We start from the raw sequence: 9,761 nt of genomic DNA, 5'->3' as shown, positions 1-9,761 counted from the left end.
GGACCAGTTGATTTTCTAAATTTGGTTGGATATTATTTTTGGGTTAAATTTGACTATAAATAGTTTTAATTTATATAATAAGTTTTTTTTGACATCCGATCAAAATTAAACATTTGTTGGATCCCCCACTGTCTGAGAACTCACATGATGATGCGTGGACCATATGTTGTTCTAAATCAAATGAATATGATTTTCTTTCTTGATTAGATTATAACTAGGATATATCCCGTGCTTATCAATTTTTTTTAAAAATTTATAATATAATAATAAAAATTATTGTTTTATTTTTAAAAATATATATTTTGTTTGAGATAATATTTATTTTGAATTGTTATGTAAATCTATTAGTCTATTTGAATACTTATTATTTTAGAATATTATAGTATTTTATTTTTGATGTATTATTACATTTTTATATTGTTTATTTGTTGTATTTGCATCATTATTTTATGAAATATAAAATAGTAATTTTAATATTATAATTGTGAGCAAAAAAAAAAAAATTAAATTATCATTTATATAAATTTAGTTTTACCAACCCGCCGATGTGGAAGTTAAAACACACATTTTCATACATTGAGTAATATATTTTCGTTTTTAAAAATTCAAATCACAACATATGCATAAAAAAATATGTATTTTATTAATTATAAGTATTATATGAAAATTCCAAACAATTTGTAAATAAAATAAAATAAAGATGATAGGAGAATCATAATTTAGTTATTAAAAATAATTGTATTGTATACTTGGATATAAAATCTTAGTTTTTAAAATTCTGATTGGTTTATATATATTTTTTAAAAAATAATTAGTAATTTCGTCCATAATTTATTAGAGAGAGAAAATATTTTTTAGATTTTTTAATATTTGATCTGTAAGTGTTTTTTATTTTTGATTAATTATATTTATTTTAATTAGTTAATTAAGCTTAATTAATTTTTTCTAATGACAATTGAATGTAATTTTTTACACATTTTAAGGTTAGTTTCATATTTGTACTTCTCAATTAGTATAGTAGGATGAATATGATGGCGCATTACGTACCATCACTAAATTAACAAAATTATATGAGATAGTGACCTTAACAAAAACGTGATTTGATAATGTGGCATATGATTATGATCAGCTGCATATCCTCTATATATTTCAATAGAGAAGCATCATATGGTCCATGTATAAAGTTGAATAAAACAACAAAAACTTTAGTTACATATTTTGTTCTGCACAAATGAATCTTAGATTCCCAAACATTAATCTTACTAATAATAATTTTATTTGAATCGATTTATTTGTGTTAGTGATACCTATAAGTGGTACACGTGCGAGAGTTTATGATTTCTTCTAAATATCTTGTACTACCAACTAAATGAACTGTAAGAATCTGATATTCTTGTAAAATGCGGTTTACCAAATTCGATGTTCAATTCATTCCATTACACAGTTGCTATCGAATTAGTCTATATAAACTTGACACAAATTTACAATGAAAATGCAAATGCAAATTCCATTATAGGAATTTGTGAGTGTACTATTAATAGCAGATGCCTCGCAAATTCAGATGGTCTCTAACGGCTAAAATTAGAAACGGGAACTCTCCACAATCTAGTTTGACTTGAACGCAGATAAGTTTGTCAGTACATCTATCCCAAAGAACTCAAGATATTTGTTAGCATGGTGTTTGACAAAAAAATAATTTGTTAGGATGGTTAATGAACAATGATCTGTTAGTCTGTTACACGTTCACCCTATCAGTCTATCACCTCACTAATGGTAGTACTTTTCCTAAAATATAGGGAATTAGTCTTGCTTTTATGGATTTTTTAAAATGTTAAGAGATTTTATTTATTTACAAAATCCGAAATCCAAAAAAAAAAAATTGAAAATCTACAAACTAATATATATAATTCAAAAAACACTTAAAAGCTATCAGCAATTGATCATGACCTAAATTTTAAGCCAAATCTTATGGGATATCAGTTTTTGTTTTATTCCAATTTTGTTATATCTGAGATAGTAGAAATTTTACATTATTAAGTGAGATAAGAAGTTAAGACACTAAATTTCTTACAAATTAAGTATGCAGATCAAGAGTACAAGCAAGTCAATCCCAATTTTGCAGCCATGCATATAGATGTTAAGTACATTTTTTTGGCCAATCATCTTTTAAGTTGTTAACCCAAGTTAGTTACTTGCCTTTGCTATATAAAGAGAGTTTCACTAATTTTACCTCACAGAAGCATATCCGGCCACGTGAAAAGTGAATGGTCTATTCTACTGCCACAATCAAAATTGTTTTGCCATTGAAATCAATACAATAAAAGAAGAATATGTTGCATTCCTGGTGTGACACATCAGCCTCAACATTGAAGTTGGTGTTGACACATCAGTTAAAATCACTAACCTATCAAATTAAAATATTAATACAGATCAGTTTTTTGTCTAGATGAACACATATTATTTCTCTTCGATGATTCAATTTGTTCTTCGTTCTAATTAGCTTTCATCGTCAGTTCTGATCCAACCGGTAGAAAGAGAGCCATGAGATCACTAGCACTGCAGATTCAACGTTATTTTTGCTGGTGTAACGAAAAGGGTTTGTATGATCGTGTGTTGAAAACACTTGTATCCCCGACTTCGTTCAACAAGGAGGGACAGAGAGAGTTGGTGTTGAACCCTAACATCACCGCAAAAAGGAGAGAGGAGAAGAAAGGTAGCCATGAGAGAGAGTATGGGAGAGCAAGAGAGATCGTAAAAAAATAGAGAAAAAGGAAGAAGAAAAGATGGTGCCGAGAGATGAAGGTGGGAAGCGGCAAACCGGATGACAATCAAGGGAGAAGGAGACATTGCGGAGGTGGTTGATCTGGTAGTCATTACTGTGACTGTAGCAGGCCACAGTGGTGGTGGAAGAGCAAAGTCGGAGTAAATCAGAGCTGGAGAAGAGAAGAACGAGAAAGAGGAATTAGAAAATAAAGCAGTTTGGAGAAGTGCATTTGGAGGCTCGTCGGTGCCGTATGTGACATCGGATTAGAAAGACAAAACACCTGCGTGATCACCATCAAGCCATGAGCTCGTAGCAACTGACGGAATTCCGATCGGAGTTATATTCAAGAAGTTATGTAGAAATTACTGGAACTGCCCAAACCAGAAACCCTAGAAATCAGATTCGAGGTTGTCTCCTTGGAACAGTGTTTGGTAGTCCAAAACTTACCCGATCGAGCTGAGATTTGGTGGGGAGCTTTACGGTACTATTGGCTATATATTTAACTAGGCCTGGGAATTTTAACCGAACCGATTTGTCCGAATCGAACCGAACCGAGATTTGGGCAAATCGGTTCGGTTTAAATTAATTAATATAACCGATCGGAATAATTTTAATTTTAGTCGGTTAACCGAGATTTTCGGTTCGGTTCGCTGAAACCGAACGGTTAACCGAATAAGTGAAAACCCTAACCTAATATACCTTTAGCCGTCGTTCTTCTCTCCTTATGATTGTTTTATCAAATAAGAGAGTGGGTAAAGGAAGAAGTAGAATCGGAAGGAGATGGTGGAGGAGGAACATCGTTGATTTAACCAGTGATAAAGGCTAAACGATCAGATCCTCTTTCTAAGATCTTCTGTCTCCTTGCTTCTCTGTTGTTCGTCGCCATTGCCTCACCAGAATTTTTCGGAAACCAAACCAATCCTCTTTTTAAGAAATCGGTGCTCTTCTTCAAAATCAAATGAGGATTTGATAGTATTATCGATTCTTTTTTTCTCTGGGCAAACAAAAATTCTTCTTTTTTCTTGTTCTTTTTCTTCTCTTATTTTGATTCATTACCATTATTTTTTCCTCCTCTTCGATTCATCACCATCTTCTTCCAAAATCTTCTTCAATCCATCACCATTATCTTCTTTTTCTTCGATTCATCACTATAACCTTCCACTTTTCAGATCTCGGCTTCATGATCCATTGATTTTCAGTAGAAAAAAGATTTTTTTCTTTTTTTTTTAACAACTTAATTATAAACCTAGATAACCGAGTTTCCGAACCGAAATAACCGATTCCGAACCGAACCGAACCGGAATCTTAGTCGGTTCGATTCGGAACAGTTTTTAATTTTATAAAATAACCGAAAACCGAAGAACCCGAACCGAAATATCCGAAGTAACCGAAGTCGCAGGCCTATATTTAACAGTGGGGTTGTGATTTTAACGGTTAGCTGTTGTTTTCCACTCGTGTGTTTTGAGATATTTGTATTGAGTAAATAGTAACATTTTAATGTTTGGTTTGACAAACGAGGTTGGATGGAGCTGAAGCTTTGTATGAGTGTTCTTGAATATTAGGTCTGACATGGGAAAGGAGAAATGATCTTCAACATTTAAGTAGCAAAGGAGGACGAGAATTCTCGAGATGATGAGACAAAAGAAGTTACGAAAGATGGGGATATGTCTGAACCAAAGAAAACGGATATAGATGCTGAGATAAAAATAAAAGATGATGAAAAGCTGTGACGGAAGATAAAGAGTCAGAGGTTTAGACAAATGGAGACAATGCTGAGACTGAAAAAGCTGTGATGGAAGATAAAGAGTCAGAGGTTAACTTGTGATTGTAGGCAAGACTGATGTTCCTATATTTCACCATGTTTTACCTTAGTTTATTTACACCTTTTGCATGATTTACTAGCTAGTTTGGTCATTATTGAGTAGTTTAAGGACTGTTTGTGCATTAGAGTAGAATTGCATTGCATTTACATGGTTTCTAGCATAAACAGGTGATTTGGACCCCAAGGAGCATGGAAAGGTGCTAAGGAGGAATAGAGCTAGCAAGTGAAGCAGACAAAGGAGCTCGAGCATAAGAGAACCAAGGTCCAGAAGTCCACTCGACCACCACACTCGACCAGACACTCGACCGTGTGAGGAGAGGAACTCGACCGGTGGAAGAAACGCAAGAAGAGGTCATTCGACCATGCACTCGACCGAGCACATTGTCGAGCTGACCGAGCCGCCTCTCTATTTTGTCTTCTAGCCATTTTAGGGCTTCCCTTCCCTCCTATATATACCCAATGTATTTTGTGGCCACCAGGAAGCCACTTTTAGGGAGAAAATATATGAAAAACTTAGTTTTTACCCTTTTGGGAATATTTACTTTTTGCTTAGATCATTAGCCACTTTTATATCTTTTTCTCTAGATTTTTGATACTTGTTGGTTCCATAACTTTCAAAGTATTAAGAATTTGAGTTTGTTTCCTTCTTCAATATTGTAGATCTTTGTCTTATATTTCTAATGATGCAAGTTTCATTAATTTCTGATTTTATGATTTTGTTCATCATGTTTAGTCAATCTGAGTAGTGTTAGGATCTTAGGGATGGATAAGGCTGGATAAGAGTTATGGTTGTTTAACTGATCAAGCTTGATTGTGTAAATGTCTCTTCTAGATTAGATGTGCTCTATGGTGTTCTTATATCTGAGAGGGTAAGGATAGATCTTAAGCTTCTTATCATCATACCAATGTTTAAGTTGTTAGATAAAGCTAATGATAGAGATTATTATGCTTAACCTAAGAGATTGGTTGTTTAAGGTGATTTTTTACATGTAATGATCTGGATCTTTAATGCTTGTTTTAATATGTCTTAGCTAGTGAGAACTAGGTCTAGGAGTATCTAAACTTGATTGCTATTGTCATAAGAATGGATTAGTAAGTTTATGAGATCATTGTCTAGAGATAGCTCATTGTTGATCAGGTTAGGTAATCATACCTTGAGTCCAGCCCATGAATTCATCCCTAGGAGCCTTATTTGTTTATTGATTTCTCTGTTTGATTACTGTTATTTGCTTCCTGTTTGATTTGCTTGCAATTGGCTCTGTTTTGATTATCAAATTTGGTTATGTTCTTCGTATCAAGTCACTCGACCTGCCACTCGATCGAGCATACGATCAAGTGCTTGCTCGAGCTTCTTCCAGAGTTCTTGTTTATGTTCAGCATCTTTCTTGTTTCATTCATGTTTCATTGCATTCACTCCCATTTGATCCTGTTTCATTCATTGTATTGTAGTAGTGTAGTTCTTGCTCCTGCTTAGAATCATTATTGCTTTGTTTATATTGTTCACTTGCATTTTGTCTCTTGTCTTAGTAGTTTTACATTCTGCATTTCATTATTGTCATTAGGCTGTTAGTTTAAAACAATTTTCATATTTGGCTTGACTTAAATTGGTGTTCACATCCTGATTGCTTGCATCACACTCATTATGGTTTGACATCCTTTATGCTACAAATACATAAGGGTAATTGAAACACCTTGCATTACACCTGATCATTCATCATCACTATCATCATTTCACCACACAAAAAGATATGTTTCAATTTGGCACTGTTGCCGGGGATCGAACCCGAGTCACCCGCGTGATAGGCGGGAATACTTACCACTATACTACAACGACAATATTTGATGTTGTGTTTTGTTTTCTTATTTCAAGTTTTTAGCATAATCATGTTTGTATTTGTATTTCATCTAAGGCATAGAAAAAACCAAAAAAAATAATTTTGCAAAAATCTTTATAAAAAAAGAGATGTTTCAATTTGGCGCCGTTGCCATTTGAGTGTTTGTTTGTGACATTTAGGATTTACACAAGTTTAAGATTAAGTTCTACTGTTCTTTTGATCACTACTGATTAAGATTCTTCATCTGCTTGGTTGTTTTTAATCTCAGGTACCAACTCGACCCAGCACTCGACCGTCTCCACGATCGAGCACCTGATCGAGCCACCAACCCAGATTCAGTCAGTCTTCCAGTCTCAGTCGGTTCAGTCTTCCACTCGAGCCTGTGCTCGACCGAGTGTCAGTTCGAGCTAGTGATTAAGTCAGTTGATGCAAACAAGATCCAAGGGAAATCAGAACCTTCAGAGGTACCTTGACCATATAAACCGCCTACCAAGAGACCTGAGGCAGCAGAGAACCAGAATCCTCCAAGAACATGAAGATCAATTGCTAATTGAGCAACAAAACAATCAGGATCAAAGGCCAAGACCTATTGGTGCAGGAGATGCTCCAAATACACACAACCAGAGAGCTGGCATAGTTCCTCCTGCAGTTGCCAACAACAATTATGAGATTAAAAGTGGGCTGATTACCATGATTCAGGCAAACAAATTTCATGGTTTGCCAATGGAAGACCCTTTAGATCATCTTGATGAGTTTGATAGGCTTTGTGGACTCACAAAGATCAATGGTATTAGTGAAGATGGCTTCAAGCTGAGGCTGTTTCCTTACTCACTTGGAGACAAAGCTCATCTATGGGAGAAGACACTTCCAACTGGTGCTATCACTACATGGGATGCTTGTAAGAAGGTCTTCCTAGCTAAATTCTTCTCTAGTGCTAGAACTGCAAGGTTGAGGAATGAGATTTCTGGTTTTGCACAAAAGAATAATAAAACCTTTTGTGAGGCATGGGAGAGATTCAAAGGCTACCAAACACAATGTCCACATCATGGGTTTAGTAATGAGTCTCTTCTTAGCACACTATATAGAGGAGTCTTACCAAAAATAAGGATGCTATTGGATACAGCCTCTAATGGAAATTTCCTCAACAAGCATTTAGAAGAAGGTTGGGAGCTAGTGGAGAATTTAGCACAATCTGATGGGAACTACAATGAGGATTATGATAGATCAGTGAGATTTGTTGCCCCTGATTAAGATGAGAAGTATAAGAAGGATTTGAAGGTTGTTCATGAGAAGTTGGACAAGATTCTACTCAGCCAGCGAAAGAACATTCATTTTCTTGGTGAAGAAGAGACTCCAGCTCAAGATGGGGAGAATGAATTTGCTGAGATTTGCTATATGCAGAATCAAGGAGGTTTCAAAGGTTATAATCAGTTCAAGAACAACAACCTCTCCTATAGAAGCACAAATGTAGCTAATCCTCAAGATCAAGTCTACCCTCCTCAACAGCCTCAACAACATAACAGTTCTGTACCCAAGCAGCAACAACAAGGTTACCAGGCTCCAATGTGTCCCCCACCAGGGTTTCAGACCAACCAAGCCCAGGAACCAGATTTGAGAACTTTGATGCAACAGTTGCTACTTGGCCAAGCAAATGGGCAGATTGAGAATGCAAAGAAGTTTGCTGAGTTACACCAGAAGATGGATAATTCTTATAATGACCTGAATATCAAGTTTGAGAGTCTGAACTCTAAAGTCAAGTACATGGAGAGTAACATAATCTCTACATCAGCTCCTAAGCCAAACCAGCTGCCTGGTAAAGCTATTCAAAATCCAAGGGAGTTTACAGCTAAAGCTATTCATTTCTATGAAGAAGCAGTCACTGAGGACAGTGAGGTTCAAGATGGGGACGATTTGTCACAAGTTGAAGCTCAGAATGAAGGTTTTACCCAGCAAACTGAAGCAGAAAAACCACTCGACCAGGTGCTCGACCACACCTGACCACACCACGACCAAACTGAAGCAGAAAAACTGAAGCAGAAAGAAGTGATGGCTTTACAACAAGAGGAAGTCATTGAAAGGAAAGAAGAAGAGATAGGACATGCTTTGGAACACTATGCTCCATATCCTCTCTACAAAGGCATGCTACTTGACATATCCAAGCAGAAAGCTCAGAATCAAGACAGGAGAGATCAAGAGGAGACTGGGATAGCTGTTATCCCAACAAAACTTGTAGATCCAGGTCCATTTAATCTGCCTTGCTCCATCAGCCACCTACACTTCAACAAATGCCTATGTGATATGGGGGCATTTGTTAGTGTCATGCCCTACTCTATAGCAGAAAAGCTTGGACACACTAAGTTCAAGACAAGGCATCTCTATATAAGTCTAGCTGATGGTTCACAAAAAGATGTGGTTGGTAAATTGGAGAGCCTCCCAGTTAAGATAGGCAAGGCCAGAATTCCTACTGATTTCATCATTATAGAGATGGATAAGGAGTTAGAAGATCCAATCTTGCTTGGGAGACCATTTCTTGCCATAGCAGGAGTTGTCATTGATGTTAAGGAAGGGCTGATAAGGTTGAACATAGCTGAAGGTTTGACCATGAACTTTGATATCAAAAATCCATCTAACCAACCAACCATTGGAGGTTAACCATTTAAGATTGAAGATAAGGCTGATTATGGGGTTTTGAGAGAAGAAGAGACTTCAAAAGCTAAGGTCTCATCTCATGAGGAATCAGTTCAACATCTTAAGGATTCAGTTCAAGAGTTAGCTGGTCTAGTGCAGGATCTTCAAGTGCAACTCAACAAGAGGTCTTTGAAGAAGGCAAGACCAAGATTCAAGCTTAAGAAGAAACAAAGTTCAAGTGTTAAGGGTGAAGTGATGAAGAATCAGCTTCATGGTGATCAAGTTGAACCAAGGGGGATCTAATCACCTCCTTGGTCTCAAAACCAAGCCTGAAAAGGCACCAAAAGTCAAGCTTAGAGACTTTAAACAAGCTCACTAGGGAGGAAGTTCCTAAGGTATCATTGTACATAAGTTTAAATTTCCTTGTAGTTTTGATCTTTTTATTTTATGTTTGTGTTGGGCAGGCCTTTTAAGAGAGTATAGATGGGTTTAAGAAGAATTGGACTTGTAAGAAATGGGTTTTAAGGGCCACTCAACCAGCCCACAAGAGGGACGCGATCGAGCACCATATAAGCCCAAGCTCACTCGGTTCAATTTTCTCTTGCACGATCGAGTGGAGGGAGAGATGAGTTTCAAATTTTGAATTTTGGTCAAGCACTCGACCACATGGGGTCGAGTGGTGGGGTTGAGTGGCAGCAAAAGTGAGTCAAAG

The 9,761-nt window shown here is 36.2% G+C and overlaps 1 non-coding gene across 1 annotated transcript; it reads right to left on the bottom strand.

Moving 5' to 3' along the window:
- Positions 1-7,366: 7,366 nt before the first annotated feature.
- On the bottom strand, positions 7,367-7,473 carry LOC147948682 (small nucleolar RNA R71). Its single transcript, XR_015585924.1, has one exon. It is a non-coding gene; the product is annotated as a small nucleolar RNA R71 (small nucleolar RNA).
- Positions 7,474-9,761: the final 2,288 nt, after the last annotated feature.

The sequence above is a fragment of the Camelina sativa genome, chromosome 2 (assembly GCF_030686135.1).
Source record: "Camelina sativa cultivar CO46 ecotype springtype chromosome 2, ASM3068613v1".
NCBI classification, from domain to species: domain Eukaryota; kingdom Viridiplantae; phylum Streptophyta; class Magnoliopsida; order Brassicales; family Brassicaceae; genus Camelina; species Camelina sativa.
Note: the sequence above shows the minus strand (reverse complement) of the source record. Positions and strands in the feature narration are given on the sequence as shown.